At 41.4% G+C, this 26,468-nt stretch overlaps 1 protein-coding gene across 5 annotated transcripts in view; it reads right to left on the reverse strand.

The window, feature by feature from the left end:
• Positions 1 to 24,529, reverse strand: part of LOC124033992 (dematin-like) — a 92,996-nt gene extending 68,467 nt beyond the window's left edge. For 4 of the 5 annotated variants that reach the window (XM_046346568.1, XM_046346570.1, XM_046346564.1 and 1 more), the window contains exon 1: positions 24,293 to 24,527. The gene's annotated coding sequence lies outside the window, so the exon portion shown is untranslated. Of the gene's footprint in view, positions 1 to 24,292 lie in introns of all 5 variants that reach the window. The other variant, XM_046346569.1, reaches the window with a different exon arrangement.
• Between the last annotated feature and the right edge of the window lie 1,939 nt (positions 24,530 to 26,468).

Genomic DNA, 26,468 nt, shown 5'->3' on the forward strand with positions numbered 1-26,468 from the left:
CTTTAGGTTTAAATTCAGGCTGTAACACAATAAAATGCAGATAAAGTCAAGGGGTGTGAATACTTTCTGAAAGCACTCTATGTAGAGTACACATGCACAGACACCCTAATGAAAAAAACACGTGACATTTGTTGATTCACATGTGTAAATTGCATTTAAATGGCTATATTCACATGTTGAGCTAAAACTTCACATGTGAAACCATATTTTCACGTGAGGAGAATAACATGTTTTCACCTCATGTGAAAAACAAATCACATGTAAAAGTCACATTTGCGGTTTACCATGTTAGAAAACTCCACTTTCACATGTGGAGATGCAAGTTCACTTCACATATGAAAATCCCCTTTGCAGTTTTAAATATAAGAAAACTCCACATTTTAAAATCAAATTAACAGTTTTACATGTGGAATTAAATGCATGTTCATATATAGGGGTTAAATAGTGTTATTCTACTCACATGTAAAAGGTGGGGTTGACATGTTGCAGTAGCAAAGTTTCCACATATGGAATTTCAAATAATGTAAAAAATTAACTTAGCCTACCTGAGTGTAATAAATCAACCCATACACTCCATTAATAGTGTAGTCCTCCATGATATATTGCATTGATATAGTATAGTATAGTACAGTACAGTCTTGGCCAAAGGTTTTGAGAATGACACAAATATTAATTTTCACAAAGTTTGCGGCTTCAGTGTCTTTAGATATTTTTGTCAGATGTCACTATGGAATACTGAAGTATAATTACAAGCATTTCATAAGTATCAAAGGCTTTTATTGACAATTACATGAAGTTGATGCAAAGAGTCAATATTTGCAGTGTTGACCCTTCTTTTTCAAGACCTCTGCAATCCGCCCTGGCATGCTGTCAATTAACTTCTGTGCCACATCCTGACTGATGGCAGCCCATTCTTGCATAATCAATGCTTTGAGTTAGTCAGAATATGTGGGTTTTTGTTTGTCCAACCACCTCTTGAGGATTGACCACATGTTCTCAATGGGATTAAGGTCTGGGGAGTTTCCTGGCCAAGGACCCAAAATATTGATGTCTTGTTCTCTGAGGCACTTAGTTATCACTTTTGTCTTATAGCAAGGTGCTCCATCATGTTGGAAAAGGCATTGCTTGTCACCAAACTGTTCCTGGATGGTTGGGAGAAGTTGCTCTCGGAGGATGTGTTGGTACCATTTTTTATTCATGGCTGTGTTCTTAGGCAAAATTGTGAGTGAGCCCACTCCCTTGGCTGAGAAGCAACCCCATACATGAATGGTCTCAGGATGCTTTACTGTTGGCAGGCTAGTTAGTGCTTAGCACTAAGATACAGTTGAAAACAGAGGTTTACATACACTTAGGTTGTAGTCATTAAAACTTGGTTTCAACCACTGCACAAACTATTGTTTTGGCAAGTCGGTTAGGACATTACTCAGTGGATGACAAGTTATTTTTCCAACAATTATTTACAGACAGATTGTTTCACTTATAATTCACTGTACCACAATTCCAGTGGATCAGAAATTTACATACACTAAGTTCTCTGTGCCTTTAAACAGCTTGGAAAATTCCAGAAAATTATGTAATGGATTTAGAAGCTTCTGATAGGCTAATTGACATAATTTGAGTCAATTGAAGGTGTACATGTGGCTGTATTTCAAGGCCTATCTTCAAACTCAGTGCCTCTTTGCTTGACATCATGGGAAAATCAAAAGAAATCAGCCAAGACAACGGTTTTCAACTGCACTTGGGGACAAAGATCATACTTTTTGGAGAAATGTCCTCTGGCCTGATGAAACAAAAATAGAACAGTTTGGTCATAATGACCATCGTTATGTGTGGAGGAAAAAGGGGGAGGCTTGCAAGCTGAAGAATACCATCCCAACCATGAAGCACGGGGGTGGCAGCATCATGTTGTGGGTGTGCTTTGCTGCAGGAGGGACTGGTGTACTTCACAAAATAGATGGCATCATGAGGGACGAAAATTGTGGATATATTGAAGCAACATCTCAAGACATCAGTCAAAAAGTTAAAGCTTGGTCGCAAATGGGTCTTCCAAATGGACAATGACCCCAGGCATACTTCCAAAGTTGTGGCAAAATGGCTTAAGGATAACAAAGGCAAGGTATTAGAGTGGACATCACAAAGTCCTGACCTCAATCCTATAGACAATTTGTGGGCAGAACTGAAAAAGCGTGTGCGAGCAAGGAGGCCTACAAACCTGACTCTGGCTCTGTCAGGAGAAATGGAACAAAATTCACCCAACTTATTGTGGTGATCCTAACTGATCTAAGACATGGGATTTTTACAAGGATAAATGTCAGGAATTTGTTTAAAACTGAGTTTACAAATATTTGGCTACGGTGTATGTAAACTTCCAACTGCAACTGTAAAAAATAATGTTAAATTACAGATGTGGTTCACAGACGTGTTAAGTTTCAAATGTAAATTTTTCACAATTTTCTCTTGTGAAAAAAATTCCCATGTGACATTCTTTTCACACTATTACTTCACCTCTTCCAACTACATCTGGTCTCTCGTCTAGGGACAGACCAGGACCAACCCTGCTTAGCTTCAGAGGCAAACCATCAGTGGGATGCAGGGTGCTATGTTGCTGGGAAAAGGCCTGGGTAACATATCCATAGCATTTTTATTTAATTGCATTATTTTTTTTTACTGAATTTTTTTTTTTTGGCTTTCGCATTTAAAAACTATTGCCTTACAATATTTTGTTTTGCTGTAAATACTTTATTGTTTATGTTTCGCTTTTAATATTCTTTTGTTTGCAATTTTATTCTCGACTTCGGAAGTTTTGCTTGATATTAATGGCACAAATGTAACTCACTCACTAGAAGATTACACCATATTTACATTTTTAATTATTTAGCAGACACTTTTATCCTATTAAAAGGTGTTTAGTGCGTCAATCGTTAATTGAAACATTAACAGTGTTCTTCCTGCCACAGCTTCTGTAAAAATTTGAGGGATGGGGTGGACAAATGCAATCATTCAAATCCATAGACTACGCTATAGATGCAATTACTGATAACAAAAAATTATAGTTTTAACCATGTTTTTAGGCTATACAGTGTTTTTTACATTTACTTTGTTTACATGTGAAACTGCAAATTAGATACACAGCTAAAAAATCGAATTTGCCGTTTCATATGTGAAAATCTCATGAAAATCTTAAAATCTTGCAAGTTCACGTGTAAAAACAACAATCACGTGTAAGTTTTTCAACATATGAAACTTTTTTTACACCCAAATTTCGTGGTATCCAATTGGTAGTAAATACAGTCTTGTCTCATCGCTGCAACTTCCGTTCAGACTCAGGAGAGGCTTAGATCAAGAGCCATGCATCCTCTGAAACACAACCCAACCAAGCCACACTGCTTCTTGACACAATGCACATCCAACCCGGAAGCCAGCCGCACCAATGTGTCTGAGGAAACACCGTACACCTGGCGACCTAGTCACCGTGCACTGCGCCCGGCCCGCCACAGGAGTTACTAGAGCACGATGAGACAAGGACATCCCGGCCAGCCAAACCCTCCCTAACCTGGATGACGCTGGGCCAATTGTGTGCCGCCCCAGAATCTCTGGTGGCACAGTTAGCACTGTGAAGCTGTGCCTTAGGCCCTTTGTGATTGTTTTTCACATGTTAAAATGCATATCTGATTCTCACGTGAAAGTTAACATGTGAAACAGAACATTTCACATGTGAAACTGCAATTTGAGTCGAAAACATGTTATTCTCAACAGTTGTGAAAATGTGGGGTTAACATGTGAACTCTAAAAATATATATATATATATGTTTTCACGTGTGAAATTTCATCTCAACATGTGAACACAGCTATTTTCACATGTGAAACTGCAAATGTTGCTTTTTTTGTAAGGGTATCCACATCCCCCTTCTGTCACACCTCTGTGAAACATTGGGTGCTGTTGTGGTGATATCCTGTAGGTCTGATGGTGTTCTGATTGGAGGTTAACTTTACAGTATCCTATTGGTCAACCACTCAGATTTTCAATCCAAACAACTCAGATGTTATAAAAGCGTATTAGATTAATTTTATCTTTCTTTTTGTTCCTCACCTGCTCTGGTGAGATACACAATGGCTAGGCTATGACTTCTCTCTTTCTCTCCCTCTCTGATCATGGCTAGATTAATAATGCCTTGTAATGCTGACATTGCCTTCTAACTTAAGCTTCATTCATGCCTTGTATAAGGTAATAATTTATTTTACAATTATATTAAATATATGCCTTTGATACAGTATAATTAAACTCTGAGACCTTTCTTGATACTGTAGTTTATTCCTGTAACTCACCAATGGTCCAGCTCAAGGGTTAAAACCAGTTCAGGACACAGAACTGGAAACTGGAAAAGGAAAAAATGATTTGAGGAACAAAACCTGAACCGAAAACAAATATGATCTATACTGTTCCAGAACAGAAACTTTATTTTAAAAGCATGGGAACTGGTTAATAATGTTATTTTATGTTCCAAGCATTTTTTTCCAGTCCCACAAAAATCGCAACGAAGCGCCTATGCAAAGCCCTCACTCTGTCACTCAGAAATGTATTCCAGCGTCTGCCTGTCAACTGGAAGTCTTTGCCAGAGGGTGTGCGTGTTTGTGTAGGCTACCTTCCCCTCCCCTCTGAAGCATAGGTTACTGTAGTCTACTGACGACGTTACAAGAGTAATTCAGAAATTAGGGAGAGATGTTTAATTAGAGAAGAATGGATTGACTTTTTCAATGCTAGGTTAAGGATACTATAGTTACCACATTTCACATAGGATTTATTAACTACAAAAAGTTAAGAAGTGTTTTTCAATCTAGTGCTGCTTTGCACACACAAGCTTGTTAGCTACCTAGCTAACATTTGCTCTGGTACAACTTGTGTTAAACCAACTCAGAAGATCAAGGACATTCAAAGATCATCCATAGAAGCTGCTCCTCTGTAGGTGTAATTATGTGGGCTTAATTGCGATAACGCATTTCATAACAAGATGCCCAGCGCTTCATGAAATTCTTCATCCATCCTGTCTTGCTCTCTCCTCACCCTCAAAATTTCCGTTGCATCTCGCGGCCTACACTGTGAATGGCACTGATTGGTGAAGTAATTTAATGTTGAGCTAAATTTAAAAAAAAGTATATTTCAGATCTTTAAAAAGGAACGATATAAAATGTTACTTTTTGTGGGTTTGAACCGATTCAGAACTTTATTTTGTTGGTTGGAAAAGTGGTAGAGAACAAAACAAACGGTTCTGTTGAGAACTAAATGACTGGAAAAGGATTTTGCTCCCAGCGGGGCAAAAAGGTATTTAGTCAGCCACCAATTGTACAAGTTCTCCCACTTAAAATGATGAGAGAGGCCTGTAATTTTCATCATAGGTACACTTCAACTATGACAGACAAAAGGAGAAAAACAATTCCTGAAAATCACATTGTAGGATTTTTAATGAATTTATTTGCAAATTATGGTGTAAAATAAGTATTTGGTCACCTACAAACAAGCAAGATTTCTGGTTCTCACACACCTGTAACTTCATCTTTAAGAGGCTCCTCTGTCCTCCACTCGTTACCTGTATTAATGGCACCTGTTTGAACTTGTTATCAGTATAAAAGACACCTGTCCACAACCTCAAACAGTCACACTCCAAACTCCACTATGGCCAAGACCAAAGAGCTGTCAAAGGACACCAGAAACAAAATTGTAGACCTGCACCAGGCTAGGAAGACTGAATCTGCAATAGCTAAGCAGCTTGGTTTGAAGAAATCAACTGTGGGAGCAATTATTAGGAAATGGAAGACATACAAAACCACTGATAATCTCCCTCGATCTGGGGCTCCACGCAAGATCTCACCCCGTGGGGGAAAAAATGATCACAAGAACGGTGAGCAAAAATCCCAGAACCACACGGGGGGACCTAGTGAATGACCTGCAGAGAGCTGGGACCAAAGTAACAAAACCTACCATCAGTAACACACTACACCGCCCGGGACTCAAATCCTGCAGTGCCAGACATGTCCCCCTGCTTAAGCCAGTACATGTCCAGCCCTGTCTGAAGTTTGCTAGAGAGCATTTGGATGATCCAGAAGAAGATTGGGAGAATTTTATTTTACCTTTATTTAACTAGGCAAGTAGGTTAAGAAAAAAATTCTTATTTTCAATGATGGCCTAGGAACAGTGGGTTAACTGCCTGTTCAGGGGCAGAACGACAGAGTTGTACCTTGTCAGCTCTGCGGTTTGAACTAGCAACTTTCCAGTTACTAGTCCAACGCTCTAACCACTAGGCTACGCTGCCGCCCCTGTCATATGGTCAGATGAAACCAAAATATAACTTTTTGGTAAAAACTCAACTCGTCGTGTTTGAAGGACAAAGAATGCTGAGTTGCATCCAAAGAACACCATACCTACTGTAAAGCATGGGGGTGGAAACATCATGCTTTGGGGCTGTTTTTCTGCAAAGGGACCAGGACAATTGATCCGAGTAAAGGAAAGAATGAATGGGGCCATCTATTGTGAGAGTTTGAGTGAAAATCTCCTTCCATCAGCAAGGGCATTGAAGATGAAACGTGGCTGGGTCTTTCAGCATAACAATGATCCCAAACACACCGCCCGTGCAACGAAGGAGTGGCTTCGTAAGAAGCATTTCAAGGTCCTGGAGTGGCCTAGCCAGTCTCCAGATCTCAACCCCATAGAAAATCTTTGGAGGGGGTTGAAAGTCCGTGTTGCCCAGCAACAGCCCCAAAACATCACTGCTCTAGAGGAGATCTGCATGGAGGAATGGGCCAAAATACCAGCAACAGTGTGTGAAAACCTTGTGAAGACTTACAGAAAACATTTGACCTCTGTCATTGCCAACAAAGGGTATATAACAAAGTATTGAGATAAACTTTTATTATTGACCAAATACTTATTTTCCACCATAATTTGCAAATAAATTCATAAAAAATCCTACAATGTGATTTTCTGGAATTTTTTCTTCTCATTTTGTCTGTCATAGTTGAAGTGTACCTGAAGTGTACCTATGATGAAAATTACAGGCCTCTCATCTTTTTAAGTGGGAGAACTTGTACAGTTGGTGGCTGACTAAATACTTTTTTTGCCCCACTGTCACGCCTTGGTCTTAGTATTTTGTGTTTTCTTTAATTATTTGTTCAGGCCAGGATGTGACATGAGGTTATTGTATTGTCGTATTGGGGTTTTTGTAGGCATTGGGATTGTGGTTGATTAGGGGTGTGTCTAGTATAGGCTTGGCTGCCTGAGGCGGTTCTCAATCAGAGTCAGATTTTTGTTGTCTCTGATGGGGAACCGTATTTAGGTAGCCTGGGTTTCGCTTTGTATTTCGTGGGTGATTGTTCCTGTCTCTGTGTAGTGTTCACCACTGTATTAGGTTTCACGTTCCCTTTGTTGTTTTTGTATCTTTCAGTTATTTTCATGTATCGCTATTCTTCCATTAAAGACATGAGTAACCACCACGCTGCATTTCGGTCCGACTCTCTTTCAACAAACGAAGAACGCCGTTACACCCACTGTATATATAATAGATATATAGACTCACCTGCCAGAACAGTCTGAATTATTCAGGAATTGATTCAACAAGTCGTAAATGTTCCACAGGGATGTTGATCCATGCTGATGCGATGGCATCATGCAGTTGCTGCAGATCGGACGATGACACACCACCGCCATCAGCCTGTACTGTGGATACCAGGTAGGATGGTCCATGGACTTATGCTGCTTCCGCCAAATCCTGACTCTGCCATCAGCATGACGCAACAGGAAACGCGATTCGTTAGACCAGACCACTACTCAATTGTCCAGTGTTGCTTATTCTTGCCTTTAGCTGATAGTATGGTCTTCTGCTGCAATAGCCATCCGTGACAATGATCGATGAGTTGTGCTTTCCGAGATGTGGTTCTGCACACCACTGTTGCACTGCGCCGTTATTTGTCTGTTTGTGGCCCGGCTGTTAGCTTGCATGATTCTTGAATTTCTCCTTGGACCTCTCTCATCAACTGCTGCTCACTGGATGTTGGTTTGTGGCATCATTCACGGGAAATCCCTAAACACTGTCATGCATGAAAAGCCCAGGAGGGCAGCTGTTTCTGAGATACTGGATCTGGCGTGGCTAGCACCGAGAGTCATATCACGCAAAGTCGATCAAGTCACTGGTTTTGCCAATTCTAACATTCAATCAAACAGTAACTGAATTCCCCGATGCCTGTTTGCCTGCTTTATATGGCAAGCCACGGCCATGTGACTCACTGCCTGTAGGAGCAATCCATTTTCATGAACTGAGTGTTGTACCTAATAAACTGGCCAGTGAGTGTACATCAAATATTACTTCACTACAGAAAATGGTGAACTCCTAGCGATATGTGACTCGTTTCAGGAAACTAGGCGTATGTCGCGGGTCACTACTTCACAGAGCCATTTGAACGTAAACCTTTTTTTTTTACACGTTAACATCCATGTGCCTTAATAATAAACTTGTATGCCATCTGTAAATACAATTGTTAAATTATGAGCCTTGTTGGTTAAACCATAGAAGAAGTCAGCAACCTTCCCACTAGCCATGACTGGCTGAGATATTGAGTGGGCTGGACATGTCGAGAGAGGAGTTCGGATTGGTCTGCCATAGAAGCTCAGATGGTAATCCTGTCGATTTGATGATTTAAAAAATATATATTGTGTAGTGGAGCTACATAAGTGTGGCTCTCCACTTTCTTGAGGATCAAGTTTTGAAATCAGTGGAATTAGAGTATGATAGCTAAAAAGACGGAGAAAACACCTGTCTCCGGATTACATCTTCAAGCTAAGGGCAAACATGGCATGGCATCAGTGACAGGGAGACAGGTCCATCATGCATGATGATGTACACAGGTAAGATAGTCTTAACTAGCTACATTTAGCTATTACACATTTCAAATTCTGACAGAGAGTTGTTTAATTTCAAACGAGCTAGACTATCTAAGTGTACTGTTAGCTAGCTAGCTAGCTGACGTTAGCTGACTGGCTCCCTAGCTAACGTTTGCTTGGCTAGTTAGAGCCTAATGTTAGCTAGCTAACATTGAACCTGGTTGGTTAGCTACCACTACCAGCAGATTAATGCAAGGCGTAGTAATGTCATGATTTGGCACTATGTTCAATGTTGTTTAACTAGCTAACGTTAGCTGGATGGCTCGCTAGCTAATGTTACGTGTATGATCTTACACATTGTTTACCTAGCTAGCTACATGTCTTAAGCTAAAGTGTACTGTTAGCTAGCTAGCTAACTTTAGCTGTCTGGTTAGCTCCCTAGCGAACGTTACGTGTATGATGTTATTATTCGTATCCCAGAGCCGTTTGCTTGGCAAGTTAGAGCCTTATGTTAGTTAGCTAACATTGAACCTGGTTGGTTAGCTACCAGCAGATTCATGCAGGGTAGTAGTGCCAAAACATGTCGTTATGTTCATTGTTGTTTTTACTAGCTAATGTTAGCTGGCTGGCTCGCTAGCTAACATTACATGACGTGTATGATCTTACACGTTGTTTATCTAGCAAGGTTCATTGTTTACCTAGCTAGCTAGATGTCTTAACAAAAGACTCCACTATGCAAGTAACCATTTCGGGTGCGTTCGTAAATTCAGTCTGAGTATGCCAGAGCGCAAAATAATTCATGAATTTACGAATGCACAACACCCATTGAATATGGTCGGTGTCAGTAAACGTCGGCAAAAAAGAAAAATTGTTGCCAGCGGAGCTGGTTAGGCTGTTTTATGTTATCCAGATGTAACAGTTTAGCTTCCATCCCTCTCCTCGCCCCTACCTGGGCCCGAACCAGGGACCCTCTGCACACATCAACAACAGCCACCCTCGAAGCATCATTACCCACCGCTCCACAAAAGCCACGGCCCTTGCAGAGCAAGGGGAACAACTACTTCAAGGTCTCAGAGCGAGTGACGTCACCAATTGGAATGCTATTAGCGCGCACCCCGCTTACTAGATAGCCAGTTCACCTCCTCCTTTTCCGCAGCGACCAGTGATCAGGGTCAACAGCATCAATGTAACAGTATAGCTTCCGTCTCTCTCCTCACCCCTACCTGGGCTCAAACCAGGGACACTCTGCACACATCATCAACAGCCACCCTCGAAGCATTGTTACCTATCACTCCACAAAAGCCACAGCCCTTGCAGAGCAAAAAGAACAACTACTTCAAGGTCTCAGAGCGAGTGACGTCACCGATTGAAACGCAACTGCTCCGCCCTACATTACTCATCTCATATGTATATACTGTACTCGATACCATCTACTATGCCGTTCTGTACCATCACTCATTCATATATCTTTATGTACATATTCTTCATCCCTTTACACTTGTGTGTATAAGGTAGTTGTGTTGAAATTGTTAGGTTAGATTACTCATAGATTATTACTGCATTGTCGGAACTAGAAGTACAAGCATTTCGCAACACTCGCAATTAACATCTGCTAACCATGTGTATGTGACAAATAAAATTTGATTTGATTTATTAGCACGCACCCCGCTAACTAGCTAGCCATTTCACATCGGTTACACAGAGCTAAACAAATATATTGGCCAGTGTCAAGTGTGTGCTCTGAACCCTCCAAAAGCGAAACGAGATGGGTGGGGCTAAAGCTTAAGAGGGTGTGAACGATGCTGAATGGGTGTAGACAAAGAAGAGCTCTTCACTAGCTACCAAAACATCCAAAAGGCTTTCAAAGCAGAATTACTTTTCCATTGTTCCTCAAATATGCAGTGTAAGATATACCATTTTGTAGCTCTGAGGCTCTACTTTTATCCAATGTAAAAAAACACAATTTAAAATGTTGCTACATAAAACCGATTTGAGCCGGTCGGTCACATATCATTAGGATCTTGCGCGGGTGAGTTTGTTTTTCTAGTTTTTTGCATTTTGGAAAAGTCCACATGGTCATGCATGTAATATAGTCTAATGTAGTCTAATGTAGAGGAATGTAGAGGTATCCTTCAATGTTGTATACCCGCTGGTCTATAGAACGTTTTGATTGTTATATATCAGAGAATCAAGTGGAATTATCAAATATATGCAAAATGGAGAATATTCAAGCAACCAATCTTTTTGAGCTATGGAAAATCAACCCACTTCAATTATTTGGCTCAAAGGCTGATATAAAAAGGCAAGAAAGGTCCCACATTTGATTCTACTAGGGATTCACTGCTTCACTGATACACTTAAACACTGCTTTGGTATTGGCCAAAATCTAAATTGCGCCTAAGCTGGAATAATACATTGTGACCTTTCTCTTGCATTTCAAAGATGAAAAAAACCTGCATGTTTTTTTCTTTATATTAACTTTTACCAGATCTATTGTGTTATATTCTCCTACATTAATTTCACATTTCTACATACTTCAAAGTGTTTCCTTTCAAATGGTATCAAGAATGTGCATATCCTTGCTTCAGGTCCTGAGCAATAGGCAGTTAGATTTGATCAACTTGTAAACTCACTTTTTGATTATCTGGTCAAACACAATATTTTCCATAAATTAGCTAAGAAGCAAGCAGCAAGCTTATTGATCGGCAGTTAGAGACAGCAAAGGTAGCTTTACCATTTTTGGGTAGTGCAATGACATTAGCTTCACTCCAGGTCTGTGGACAAACACTTTTTTCTCCAGGCTCAGATAAAAGATGTGGCAAATAGGAGTGTTAATATAGCCCTCTACCATCCCTAATAGCTTTCCATCTAGTTTGTCAATCCCAGGTGGTTTCTCATTATTGATGGACAGCAATAATTTTCCACTTCTCCCACACTAACTTCACAAAATTCTTAAATCACCATGCTTTTATTCCATTATTAGGACTTTTTGCATGAATATGATGGCTCTTTATTCATTAATTATTTTAAGGTTTGCAACAAATCTAGATATTTAATGAAATTGCGATGCAGACACAGACCAATCACGGGCCGGCAGGCTAAGAGGAGGCTTGCGCCCTCATGCCATTGACATTAAGCTTGACTCTCGGGCAGGGTGAAAACCACTACATCGACCATGGTCCTTTGCCAGTTAAGGACACTTTTACCATGATCCTTAATGATGTTTTTGGGAACATTCAGCCCTATTCAGCAATACGGCACACTTCAAATTGGGAGTTTTTATACAGGAATACCCAGATGACATCAGCGCTATCACTATCTACTTGTTTTAATGTCTATGGTTTAGCCACATAATTTTTCAATTTACAAAATATATGCATGACCAATGTCAGAGCAGCATAGACTAAAACACAGTTGTTGTCCTTGATGATCTTTTTGGCCTTCCTGTGACATCGGGTGCTGTAGGTGTCTTGGAGGGCAGGAAGTTTTCCCCCAGTGATATGTTGTGCAGACCGCATAACCCTCTGGAGAGCCCTGCTGTTATGGGTGGTGCAGTTGCCATACCAGGCAGTGATACAGCCCAACATTATGCTCTCAATTGTGCATCTGGGGGTGATCCCTTTGCTGTTCCCTGAAGTCCACGATCATCTCCTTTGTTTTGTTGACATTGAGTGAGAGGTTATTTTCCTAGCACCACACTCAGAGCCCTCACCTCCTCCCTATAGGCTGTGTCGTTGTTGGTAATCAAGCCTACTACTGTTGTGTTGTCTACAAACTTGATGATTGAATTGGAGGCGTGCATGACCACACAGTCATGGGTGAACAGGGAGTACAGGAGAGGGCTGAGCATGCACCCTTGTGGGGCCCCAGTGTTGAGGATTAGTGTGGCGGATGTGTTGTTACCTACCCTTACCACTTGGGGGTGGCCCGTCAGGAAGTCCAGGATCCAGTTGCAGAGGGAGGTGTTTAGTCACAGGGTCCTTAGCTTAGTAATGTGCTTTGAGGGCACTATGGTGTTGAACGCTGAGCTATAATCAATGAATAGCATTCTCACATAGGTGTTCATTTTGTCCAGGTGGGAAAGGGCATTGTGGAGTGCAATAGAGATTGCATCATCTGTGGATCTATTGGGGTGGTATACAAATTGAAGTTGGTCTCGGGTTTCTGGGATAATGGTGTTGATGTGAGCCATGACCAGCCTTTCAAAGCACTTCATGGCTACAGATGTGAGTGCTTCGGGTCGGTAGTCATTTAGGCAGGTTATCTTAGTGTTCTTGGGCAGAGGGACTATGGTGGTCTGCTTAAAACATGTTGGTATTACAGACTCAGACAGGGAGAGGTTGAAAATGTCAGTGAAGACATTTGCCAGTTGGTCAGTGCATGCTCGCAGTACACATCCTGGTAATCTGTCTGGCCCAGCGGCATTGTGAATGTTGACCTGTATTAAGATTTTACTCACATTGGCTGCGGAGAGCGTGATCACACAGTCTTCCAGAACAGCTGGTGCTCTCATGCATGTTTCAGTGTTATTGTCCTCGAAGCGGGCATAGAGGTAGTATAGCTCATCTGGTAGGCTTGTGTCACTGGGCAGCTCTTGGATGTGCTTCCATTTGTAGTCTATAATGTTTTGCAAGCCCTGCCACATCCGACGAGCGTCAGAGCCGGTGTAGTACGACTCGATCTTAGTCCTGTATTGATGCTCTGCCTGTCTGATGGTTCGCCGAGGGCATAGCGGGATTTCTTATTAGCTTCCGGGTTAGAGTCCCACTACATGAAAGCGGCAGCTCTAGCCTTTAGCTCCGTGGGGATGTTGCCTGTAATCCATGGCTTCTGGTTGGGGTATGTACGTATGGTCACTGTGGGGGCGACATCATCGATGCACTTATTGATGAAGCCAATGACTGATGTGGTGTACTCCTCAATGCCATCAGAGGAATCACGGAACATATTCCAGTCTGTGGTAAAATGGATTTAAGTTTCCCTGCATTAAAGTCCCCGGCTACTAGGAGCGCCGCCTCTGGATGAACGTTTTCTTGTTTGCTTATGGCGGAATACAGCTCATTCAATGCGGTCTTAGTGCCAGCCTCAGTCTGTGGTGGTATGTAAAACAGCTACGAAAAATACAGATTAAAACTCTCTAGGTAGATATCATGAGATGCTCTACCTCAGACGAGCAATAGCTCGAGACTTCCTTAGATATTGTTCACCAGCTGTCATTTACAAAAATACATAGTCCACCGTCCCTTGTCTTACCAGATGCCCCTGTTCTATCCTGCCGGTACTGAGTATAACCAGTGTCGTCATTCAGCCACGACTCCGTGAACCATAAGTTATTACCGTTTTGAATGTCCAGTTTAATCTTGCGCGTAGGTCATCAATTTTATTCTCCAAAGATTGCACGTTTGTTAGCAGAATAGAAGGAAGTGGGGGTTTATTCAATCTCCTACGAATTCTCAGAAGGCAGCCCACCCTCTGGCCTCTTTTTCTCTGCGTCCTCTTCACGCAAATCCTGGGGATCTGGGCATGTTCCCGAGAAAGCAGTTTAAAGTTTGTGTTGGGCTCGTCAGACTTATTAAAGGGAAAAAAGGATTCTGACAGTCCGTGGTTGTCACGCCCTGACCTTAGAGAGCCTTTTTTATCTCTCTATTTGATTAGGTCAGGGTGTGATTTGGGTGGGCATTCTATGTTTTCTATTTCTTTGTTTTTGGCAGGTATGGTTCCCAATCAGAGGCAGGTGTCTATCGTTGTCTCTGATTGGGAAATGTACTTAGGTAGCCTTTTTCCCAACTGTGTTTGTGGGTAATTATTTATTTTCTGTGAGTGTTTGTGTGCTCCACGGTTGCATCACTTTTGGTTTCTGTTTACCTGTTTTTTGTGACGGTTTCACTTCAATTAAGGATGTGGAATTACATGCACGCTGCACCTAGGCTCATTTATGACAGGGAGTTTGAAGACAGTGAATGTGACAGTGGTGAGTTATCGCAGTCCTGATGTCCAGAAGTTCTTTTTGGTCATAAGAGACAGTAGCGGCAACATTATGTACAAAATACGTTTATTTTAATTTTTTACAAACAACGCAAATAAACAAACAAAAAACAATTGGTTGGAGACACGTAAAACGTCTGCCTTCTTCTCCGGCGCCAATTCTGCTTTGAAAGTTGATCAACTCACTTTTGAGAAAACCGTCATTCAATGTTTTGGTACTACTATTGAAGAGCCCTTTGTCTACACCCATTCAGCATTGTTCACACCATCTTAAGCCTTAACCCCACCCATCTCTTTTTGGGTTGATCCAACCGTTCTGTACTATCTTGCCAGCTACTTCTAGACATCAGAGAGAGCGAGAACAGCTCACTGAACATTACTCGTCCTATCTGTGTTCAGAGCACACAGTGAACGCTCTGGATGAATAAGTAGGGTTGTTCCGAAAGCTCTGAAGTCACAACTACAGTCAAGCACCTAAGCTTAAAGAGAGAACACCCCACTCTGACCATTTTACTCACCCTTGCAGAGCTGGTTAGGCTTGTTTCATGTTATCCAGAGCGTTGGTGACTAACAGTGCTGCTGGCAACAATTTAATTACGCTTTATTGCTGATGTTTACTGACACCGAACATATTCAACGGGTGTTGAGCTTTCAAAAAAGGCATCAGTTATTCTGCGCTCTGGCACACTAAGACGAGAGTCTTTTGTTAAGAAATTTAGCTAGATAGCTAGGTAAACAATGAATCCCAACGCATGATGTAACATTAGTTAGGAAGCCAGCCAGCTAACGTAAACTTTAACCTCTCATCCAGTAAAAGTGCAGGGCGCCAAATTCAAACTACAGAAACCTCATAATTAAAATTCCTCAACCATACATGTATTATACAACATTTTAAAGATACAATTGTTGTTAATCCCACCACAGTGTCCGGTTTCAAAAAGGCTTTCGACAAAAGCATACCATGCGATTGTTAGGTCAGTACCTAGTCACAACAAAAGTCATTTTTCCAGCCAAAGAGAGGAATCACAAAAAGCAGAAAGAGAGAATTAATCACTAACCTTTGATCTTCAGATCTCATAGGACTTTGTTACACAATACATGTATGTTTTGTTCAATAAAGTTCATATTTATATCCAAAAATCTCAGTTTACATTGGCGTGTTGTTTTGCCTCCAAAACATCCAGTGAAAGTGCAGAGAGCTATGTCAATTTACAGAAATACTCATCATAAATGTTGATGAAAATACAACTTATGCATGGAATTAAATATATACTTCTCCTTAATGCAACCGCTGTGTCAGATATCAAAAAAGCTTTACGACAAAAGCATGCCATGGAATAATCTGAGTACAGCGCTCAGACCAAAACAAGCAATACATACCCGCCATGTTATGGAGTAAACAAAAGTCAGAAATAGCATTGTAAATATTCACTTACCTTTGATCTTCATAAGAATGCACTCCCAGGAATCCCAGTTCCACAATAAATGTTTGTTTTGTTCGATAAAGTCCATCATTTATGTCCAAATATCTCCTTTTTGTTCGCATTTAGTACAGTAATCCAAATGCGCAGGCATTAGGTCCAGACAAAGTCAAAAAAGTTATTACAGTTCATAGAAACATGTCAAACGATGTATATAATCAATCTTTAGGATGTTTTCATCATAAATCTTCAATAATGTTTCAACTAGAGAATTCCTTTGTCTTTAGAAATGAAAGGGAACGGAGATAACTCTCACTGGCGTGTACCTGACTGAGCACATGGCCTTCTGGCAGACCCATGACTCAATCAGCTCTCATTCTCTCCCACGTCACAGTAGAAGCCTGAAACAACGTTCTAAAGACAGTTGACATTTATTGGAAGCCTTAGGAAGTGCAATATGACCCCACAGACACTGTATATTGGATAGGCTAAGACTTAAACGTAAAAACCTCAGATTTCCCACTTCCTGGTTGGATCAGGTGTTTGCCTGCCATATGAGTTCTGTTATACTCACAGGCATCATTCAAACAGTTTTAGAAACATCAGTGTTTTCTATACACATCTACAAATAATACGCATATCCTAACATTTGGGCCTGAGTAGCAGGCAGTTTACTCTGGGCACGCTTTTCATCTGGATGTGAAAATATTGCCCCCGACCCCAAAGAACTTGAAATGAAAATACTTTGTCAAAATTAGAGTGGAGTCTTTTGTTAAGATATGTAGCTAGCTAGCTAAACAATGGACAATAATCACAACTCATGACGTTACTACCCTGAATGAATGCAGGTAGCTAACCAACCAGGTTCTATGGCTATAACTAGTCAAGCAAATGTGTCTGAAATACTAAGAATAAGATCATACACATAACGTGAACTGAAACACTCAAATCAACCTACAACATTGTTTTACATGTCAATGCTAGGTAACCTTGTTGAACGTGACATTATGAAATACTTTTAGAACATAATATTAGACGTTGAGTGCCTAGTACCAGCTTAGATAGATGTGGCCGCAACCATATTGAAACAACGTCATGGGAATGCGTCCGCGCGCCTACTGTTCATGGCTTTTTGATAAAGACTAATCAAGAAGTGGACAAACTATAAGCTAATACTACCAATTTGAGAGGGAACAATAATAAAATACTCACAATCATGTTAACAAGCCTATATAGTCCAGTCAAAAATACACTTTTTTGAGTTCGTTCAGCTGTATGCTACATTAGTGATTTTCACATGGGCAGGGGCATCGGATCTACTGTTAAATGCATTATATCCACAATAACAAAGCAGTTAATAGCAATAAATCTGTATAGTTCAGTCAAAAACCCACTTGCACATGTTTTCGTGTTCATTCAGTGAGCAAGTTCTAGCTGTGTTAAATATTACAGTAGTTTTGACATGGGCATCGGATCGTACTGTGTTAGCTAGCTTTTTGGATAACTTTGACTAACAGCAAACAAAGTTATTAAGCTAACTGCATGGTAATACCAACAATAATAAAGTCACTTTTACAGGAAGATTGTGGAAACTATGCAAAAAACAGTATTCAATATTGTTTGCAGTGAGGGACTTAAGATGTGCCAAACCTGGGAGAGGATAGCTAGCTAGCTGGGCTAGAAAAAGCTGTCTAGAAATTGAGTATTCAGTCAATGCAAGTTAGCTAGCCAACTAGCTAGGTGTCTGTTCTGAAAGTGTTAGCTACAGATACAGTGGGGAGAACAAGTATTTGATACACTGCCGATTTTGCAGGTTTTCCCACTTACAAAGCATGTAGAGGTCTGTAATTATTATCATAGGTACACTTCAACTGTGACAGACGGAATCTAAAACAAAAATGCAGAAAATCACATTGTATGATTTTTAAGTAATTCATTTGCATTTTATTGCATGGCGTTTAAATCAAATCAAATTGTACTTGTCACATACACATGGTTAGCAGATGTTAATGCGAGTGTACGAAATGCTTGTGCTTCTAGTTCTGACAAATGCAGTAATAACCAACGAGTAATCTAACCAAACAATTCCACAACTACTACCTTATACACACAAGTGTAAAGGGATAAAGAATATGTACATAAAGATATATGAATGAGTGATAGTACAGAACGACATAGGCAAGATGCAGTAGATGGTGTAGAGGACAGTATATACATATGAGATGAGTGATGTAGGGTATATAAACATAGTGGCATAGTTTAAAGTGGCTAGTGATACATGCATTACATAATGGCAAGATGCAGTAGATGCAGCAGTTTAAATGAGTACAGTATATACAGTGGAGCAAAAAAATATTTAGTCAGCCACCAATTATGCAAGTTCTCCCACTTAAAAATATGAGAGAGGCCTGTAATTTTCATCATAGGTACACTTCAACTATGACAGACAAAATGAGAAAAAAAATCCATAAAAAGAGGTGTCTTTTATACTGATAACAAGTTCAAACAGGTGCCATTAATACAGGTAATGAGTGGAGGACAGGGGAGCCTCTTAACCTGCCAGGAATATAGTATATGCATATGATTAGTATGTGTGGATAGAAAACACTCAGACGTTTATAAAACTGGCTAAATCATGGCTGTGACTATAACAGAACGTGCGTCTCATCGAAAAGCGCAGGAAAATCTGATCACTGAAAATGGAAATATATATCCATCCGCCACTTCAACCCATTGATAAAGGCGAACCACAATAAATGGGGCTGAGGTTGCAATACCTACAGCTTCCACACGATGTCAACAGTCTTGTCATTTGCCTAGGCTTTGTTTCTTGGTCAAACGAAGAAGAGACAAGCCATTTGTTCAGTCTCCGACCGGATATTTTGGTTGAGATTTACCCGGACATTATTTCTAGACGGACAGCTAAAGAATATACATCGCCTCGTGATCAATTTGGTCGCTTATTAACGTGTACTAATACCTAAAGTTGCATTACAAAAGTATTTCGAAGTGTTTTGTGAAAGTTTATCGTCGACTTTTTTAATTTAAAAAAATGACGTTACGTTATAAGACGCTATTTTTTTTGTTTATCACACAGTCTTCATAGATCGATATCTAGGCTATATATGGACCGATTTAATCGGAAATAAAAGACCCAATAGTGATTATGGGACATCTAGGAGTGCCAACAAAGAAGATGGTCAAAGGTAATGAATGTTTTATATTTTATTTGTGCGGTTTGTGTAGCGATGACTATGCTAATTATTTTGTTTATGTCCTCTGCGGGTCTTTTGGGGTGTTACATGCTATCAGATAATAGCTTCTCATGTTTTTGCCGAAAAGCATTTTAAAAATCTGACTTGTTGCCTGGATTCACAACGAGTGTAGCTTTAATTCAATACCCTGCATGTGTATTTTAATGAACGTTTGAGTTTTAACTAGTACTATTAGCATTTAGCGTAGCGCATTTGCATTTCCAGATGTCTAGATGGGACGCCTGTGTGTCAGGTAGGAGCAAGAGGTTAAAGAAGTTACAGGTCTGAGAGCCAGAAATATTGCTTGTTTGTAGGTGACCAAATACTTATTTTCCACCATAATTTGCAAATAAATTCATTAAAAATCCTACAATGTGATTTTCTGGATTTTTTTCTTAATTTTGTCTGTCATAGTTGAAGTGTACCTATGATGAAAATTACAGGCCTCTCTCATATTTTTAAATGGGAGAACTTGCACAATTGGTGGCTGACTAAATACTTTTTTGCCCCACTGTACATATACATATGAGATGAGTAATGTAGGGTATGTAAACATTATATTAAGTTGCATTGTTTAAAGTGGCTAGTGATGCATTTTTACACCAATTTCCATTATTAAAATGGCTGGAGTTGAGTCAGTATATTGGCGGCAGCCACTCAGTGTTAGTGGTGGCTGTTTAACAATCTGATGGCCTTGAGATAAAAGCTGTTTTTCAATCTCTCGGTTCCTGCTTTGATGCACCTGTACTGACCTCGCCTTCTGGATGATAGCGGGGTGAACAGGCAGTGGCTCGGGTGGTTGTTGTCCTTGATGATCTTTATGGCCTTCCTGTCACATCGGATGGTGTAGGTGTCCTGGAGGGCGGGTAGTTTGCCCCCGGTGATGGGCGGAGCAGTTGCCGTACCAGGCGGTGATTACAGCCCAACAGGATGCTCTCGCATCTGTAGAAGTTTGAGTGCTTTTGGTGACAAGCCGAATATCTTCAGCCTCCTGAGGTTGAAGAGGCGCTGCTGCGCCTTCTTCACAACACTGTCTGTGTGGGTGGACCAATTCAGTTTGTCTGTGATGTGTACGCCGAGGAACTTAACTTACTACCCTCTCCACTACTGTCCCGTCGATGTGGATAGGGGTGTGCTCCCTCTGCTGTTTCCTGAAGTCCACAATCATCTCCTTTGTTTTGTTGACGTTGAGTGTGAGGTTATTTTACTGACACCACACTCCGAGAGCCCTCACCTCCTCCCTGTAGGCCGTCTCGTCATTGTTGGTAATCAAGCCTAACACTGTAGTGTCGTCCGCAAACTTGATGATTGAGTTGGAGGCATGCATGTTGTTACCTACCCTCACCACCTGGGGGCGGCCCGTCAGGATGTCCAGTACCCAGTTGCACAGGGCGGGGTCGAGACCCAAGGTCTCGAGCTTGATGACGAGTTTGGAGGGTACTATGGTGTTAAATGCTGACATGTAGTCGATTAACAGCATTCTCACATAGGTATTCCTCTTGTCCAGATGGGTTCGGGCAGTGTGCAGTGTGGTTGCGATTGCGTCGTCTGTGGACCTATTGGGGCGGTAAGCAAATTGGAGTGGGTCTAGGGTGTCAGGTAGGGTGGAGGTGATATGGTCCTTGACTAGTCTCTCAAAGCACTTCATGATTACTGAAGTGAGTGCTACGGGGCGGTAGTCGTTTAGCTCAGTTACCTTAGCTTTCTTGGGAACAGGAACAATGGTGGCCCTCTTGAAGAATGTGGGAACAGCAGACTGGGATAAGGATTGATTGAATATGTCCGTAAACACACCAGCCAGCTGGTCTGCGCACGCACTGTGCACGCGGCTGGGGATGCAGTCTGGGCCTGCAGACTTGCGAGGGTTAACACGTTTAAATGTTTTACTCACTCGGCTGCAGTGAAGGAGAGCCCGCAGGTTGTGGTAGCAGGCCGTGTCAGTGGCACTGTATTGTCCTCAAAGCGGGCAAAAACGTTAATTAGACTATCTGGGAGCAAAACATCCTGCCTGGTCCGCGACGGGGCTGGTTTTTCTTTTTGTAATCCGTGATTGACTGTAGACCCTGCCACATACCTCTTGTGTCTGAGCCGTTGAATTGCGACTACTTTGTCTTTATACTGACGCTTAGCTTGTTTGATTGCCTTGCGGAGGGAATAGCGACACTGTTTGTATTCGGTTATGTTTCCGGTCATCTTGCCCTGGTTTATATTTTTGTTCAGCGAACTCAGTTTTTATAGTCATCATCTCATCTCTGCAAAGATTAGCAGAGATGAGATGATGACTTTACTCTCCATACTGTTCTGTCATCCTATTTAGCTAGGCTAGCTGCAGAGCTGTCTGGAGAAATCTTTATTCTAGTTCTTCAAAGAACATGAGGCATACTTTCACGAACTGTCTCTATCCCGCTCTCTAGTCGTTATGTTGTGCACATTCCTCTCTCATGCGGTTTATGTGTATCTAACATTGCAGGCGTAAAAGTGTATTCATCTCTGCCTGAGCCGGAAAAAAAAGCACAAGGTTGAATATTTGCTTAATGAAAACTACAACTCCCTTCAGCCCAGCATCCCACATAGTTCTTGAGTTGATTTATCTTGTGAATTATTTGATTTCTCTCGAGAGAAAAGGCGCGTTGGGCTCACAAAAAAAAATAAACCAATGTCGGTCAATTAGTTGTTTAATAACGCAAAAACTAAATGTTGGTTTATCACTCAGAACTACCTCTAGGCCTCTATGGAGAGACGATTTTGGAGCAGAGCCATGAAATAAAACACATCTAACATGTTATGCAACTGAAACTGCTCTGAAATAAGTGCAATGCAACGGTGTGGCTGAAATAGCCGAATCCACTCATTTGAAGGGGTGTCCACATACTTTTGTATATATAGTATAGTATGTATTGGATTCGGCTATTTCAGCCACACCAGTTGCTGACAAGTGTACAAAATCTATGACACAGCCATGCAATCTCCATAGACGGACATTGGCAGTAGAATGGCCTTACTGAAGAGCTCAGTGACTTTCAACATGGCACCGTCATAAGTTGCCACCTTTCCAACAGTTCATCAAATTTCTCCCCTGCTAGAGCTGCTCCGGTCAACTGTAAGTTCTGTTATTGTGAAGTGTAAACGTCTAGGAGCAACAACGGCTCAGCCGTGAAATGGTAGGCCACACAAGCTCACAGAATGGGACCGCAGAGTGCTGAAGCGCATACAAATCGCCTGTCCTCAGCTGCAACACTAGTTCCAAACTGCATCTGGAAGCAATGTCAGCACAATACCTGTTCTTCGGGAGCTTCATGAAACTAGTTTCCATGGCCGAGCAGCCGCACATAAGCATAAGATCACCATGTGCAATGCCAAGTGCCGGCTGGAGTGGTGTGAAGCTCACCGCCATTGGACTCTGGAGCAGTGGAAATGCGTTCTATGGATTGATGAAGATGGGAGAATCTGGGTTTGGTGGATGCAAGAAGAATGCTACAGTACCTGCCCGAATGCATAGTGCCAACTGCATCTTAACGCTACAGCATACATTAACTTTCTAGACGATTCTGTGCTTCCAACTTGCAGCAACAGTTTGGGAAAAGCCCTTTCCTGTTTCAATATGACATGCCCCTGTGCACAAAGTGAGGTTCATATAGCAATGGTTTGTCGAGACCGGTGCGGAAGAACTTGGGCTCCCGAGTGGCACAATGGTCTAAGATACTGCATCTCAGTGCTAGAGGTGTCACTACAGACCCTGGTTCAAATCCAGGCTGGATCACAACTTGCTGTGATTGGGAGTACCATAGAGAGGTGCACAATTGGCCCAGTGTCGTCTGGGTTAGGAGTAGGCTGTCATTGTAAATAAGAATTTGTTCTTAACTGACTTGCCTAGTTAAATAATGGTTTAAAAAACTTGACTAACCTGCACAGAGCCCTGATCTCAACCCCATTGAGAACTTTTGGGATGATTTGGAAAGCGAGCCAGGCCAAATGGCCCAACATCAGTGCCTGACCTCACTAATTATCTTGTGGCTGAATAGAAGCAAGTCCCTGAAGCAATGTTACAACATCTAGTGGAAAGCCTTCCCAGTAGAGGGCTGTTACAGCAGCAAAGGGGGACCAAATAATGCCCATGATTTTGGACTGAGATGTTCGATGGGCAGGTGTCAACATACCTTTGGTTAATGTAGTGTATAAGATAATGCATACATCTCAAATCAGCTATATGCTTTTATAAAAAGGCAATTGAATGATTTAGAGCAACAAGGCATGGCCCGGGATACAAGCTCGGTTAAAAGCTGAAGCTTTCTAGCTGCTTCATAACATTATTTCAAGAGCCTGGCTAACCATTGAATGGGACCTGTACCGATCTCTCCATCGCTTATGTTGTTATGTAAAAGCAGAGAAAATGTCTCGCATAATCCATCCACCATAATCGCACAACAGTACATCGACGATTCACGACTTTACATCGATTTACCATTGTCAAAAATAGTAACACGAGTGATGTAAAATTTGTGAATTATACCTATAAATTGTTGCATCTCCTATTGTAGGCTCCTGTAACATGTCTGCATGATGTGCGCCTCGGCGACCTGTATGACAAGCAGCAGTATCCCATTAATCCGAAACTGGGTACCACAATCCGCACCCAATGTCAGAATGAGAATTCTGAGCTAAATGTAATGTCAGTCTCCTGCAAAATAATATGACAGACTATACTGGCTATGCATGATAGACACATTTGATATGGACACAAAACATAAAAAGCGCTCTCGCACCTGAAAATTGTCCTCTTCCAGATGATCAGTTTCCTTCCACAGTTTATTAAAGCAGACTAATGTATTCCCTTTTCATTAAATTGTATTATCAAAAAGCTCGACGCAGTAGTTTCGCAGTAGTTTCACCTAACAATATTTGTGTCCAGCAGCTGCGCCTGGCAACGGGGACAAGCTGAGGCTGCTGTGACTGATAGCAAGCTAGTGTTTCGTTGCTCCCCCCTCGCGCCGCTGGTCCAATCCACTTTCAGTAACGGGGGGATTTGTTGTATCTGTAGTCTGAACATGACATCGCACTCTAATATTGGCATATGGCGCGTGCTTGAAATATCGACCGATCGTCACAAACGTCGAAATGGCAACTGTTGCGCAATGTATCCTTTCATAATTCTATCATTTGCAAAATAATTGTAACAGATTATCCTCAACACTGCACCTTGCCACATTACAAAAAGGTAAACACCGAAGCAAAAAATAATCTCATGATATTAACACTTGATTTCTATCAAATAGGAGGTTCTTATATTTGTCCTGTTTCACTGAATGGACAAATGTGAGATAGACATGTAATTTTTCATGTCACAACAACCCCGGAGAGACTGGGGTCAAGGCTAGGTATTAGCCATTTCTGACAACAATCCTGGAATAATTAGAGTTAAGTGCTTTGGTCAAGGGCAGATCGACACATTTGTTACCTTGTCAGCTCAGGGATTCAAACTAGCAACCTTTCAGCTACTGGCCCAAAGCTTTACCAACGAAGCTACCTGCCACCCAATGAGATTTATGTAATGCTCAGCTATATGTCCATGAGGTCAACATTACTTTGTTAGTTCACAACAATTGCTTTGGCAAAAGGTCCTTATAATAATAAGATCTATGCACTTTTGTCATCATTTGACACGACTTCTGCCGAAGTCGGTTCCTCTCCTTGTTCGGGAGGTGTTCGGCGGCCGATGTCGCCGATCTTCTAGCCATCACCGATCCATTTTCCATTTATTTTGTATTTTCTCACACACCTGGTTTTCATTCCCTCATTACCTGTTGTGTATTTAACCCTCTGTTCCCCCCATGTCTTTGTGCGGTATTGTTTGTTGTAAGTGCTTGTGCACATGTTTCACTGGTGCGTGACTGGTTTTGTACCCATTTATTTTGTATTCTGAGGCTGTTGGTTTTATTATTAAACTTCTCCGGCTACTACCGTTCTGCTCTCCTGCGTCTGACTTTCCTGCCACCAGTTACGCACCCCTTACATCATTACTGTCACACCCTGACCATAGTTTGCTTTGTATGCTTCTATGTTTTGTTTGGTCAGGGTGTGATCTGAGTGGGCATTCTATGTTGTGTGTCTAGTTTGTCCGTTTTCTATGTATGGCCTGATATGGTTCTCAATCAGAGGCAGGTGTTGGTCATTGTCTCTGATTGGGAACCATATTTAGGTAGCCTGTTTGGTGTTGGGGTTTGTGGGTGATTGTTCCTGTCTTTGTGTCTATGCCCCAGATAGGTCTGTTTCCACATGTGTTGGTTTGTAAATTGAAGTGGTCAGTTTGGATTTATTATTAATTAAATAAGATGAACACTCACCATGATGTACTTTGGTCCTCTCCTTCCCAGGAAGAAAGCTGTTACACTCACCTCTTGCCTGCTTACCAATGGTCACAGATGGGAGAACATAATTAAGTAGTTTAAGTCTGACCTGTTTAAACTTCAACATGGTATATGTTTGTGTCAGATATCACCTATCCTTAACTGGAATTGGTAATAGAACAGTGGCAGTGTGTTTGTGTTCACAGTTGCATGAGATGCAGTGAGACCTGGCCCTCAACACATCTACAATAAGATGATTACTAATAATACAGTAGGGCACAAATGTCCAGCAATAGCAACAGCCTTTTCATTCCACGTGTCATTGATGAACTCTGCCTCAACTCTGCCTATTTCTTCAGGTGGACTGGAGATGCTTTTGCCAGATGGCAGCCTCAGTAGTTTGATGTGGAGGCCATAATTGGGAATGTTTTATCTCACCTGTTAAAACTTCAACATAGCACCTGTTTGTGTGTCAGATATTACCTATCCTAACTGCCGTTGGTAGTGACTGTGTGTATGTGTTCACAGAAACATGTATAGAGACGGGCTTGATATTGATGTCTCTGAATGGAGAGAGACCTGACACTCAGTACAC

The sequence above is a fragment of the Oncorhynchus gorbuscha genome, linkage group LG04 (assembly GCF_021184085.1).
Source record: "Oncorhynchus gorbuscha isolate QuinsamMale2020 ecotype Even-year linkage group LG04, OgorEven_v1.0, whole genome shotgun sequence".
In the NCBI taxonomy this organism is placed as follows: Eukaryota; Metazoa; Chordata; class Actinopteri; order Salmoniformes; family Salmonidae; genus Oncorhynchus; species Oncorhynchus gorbuscha.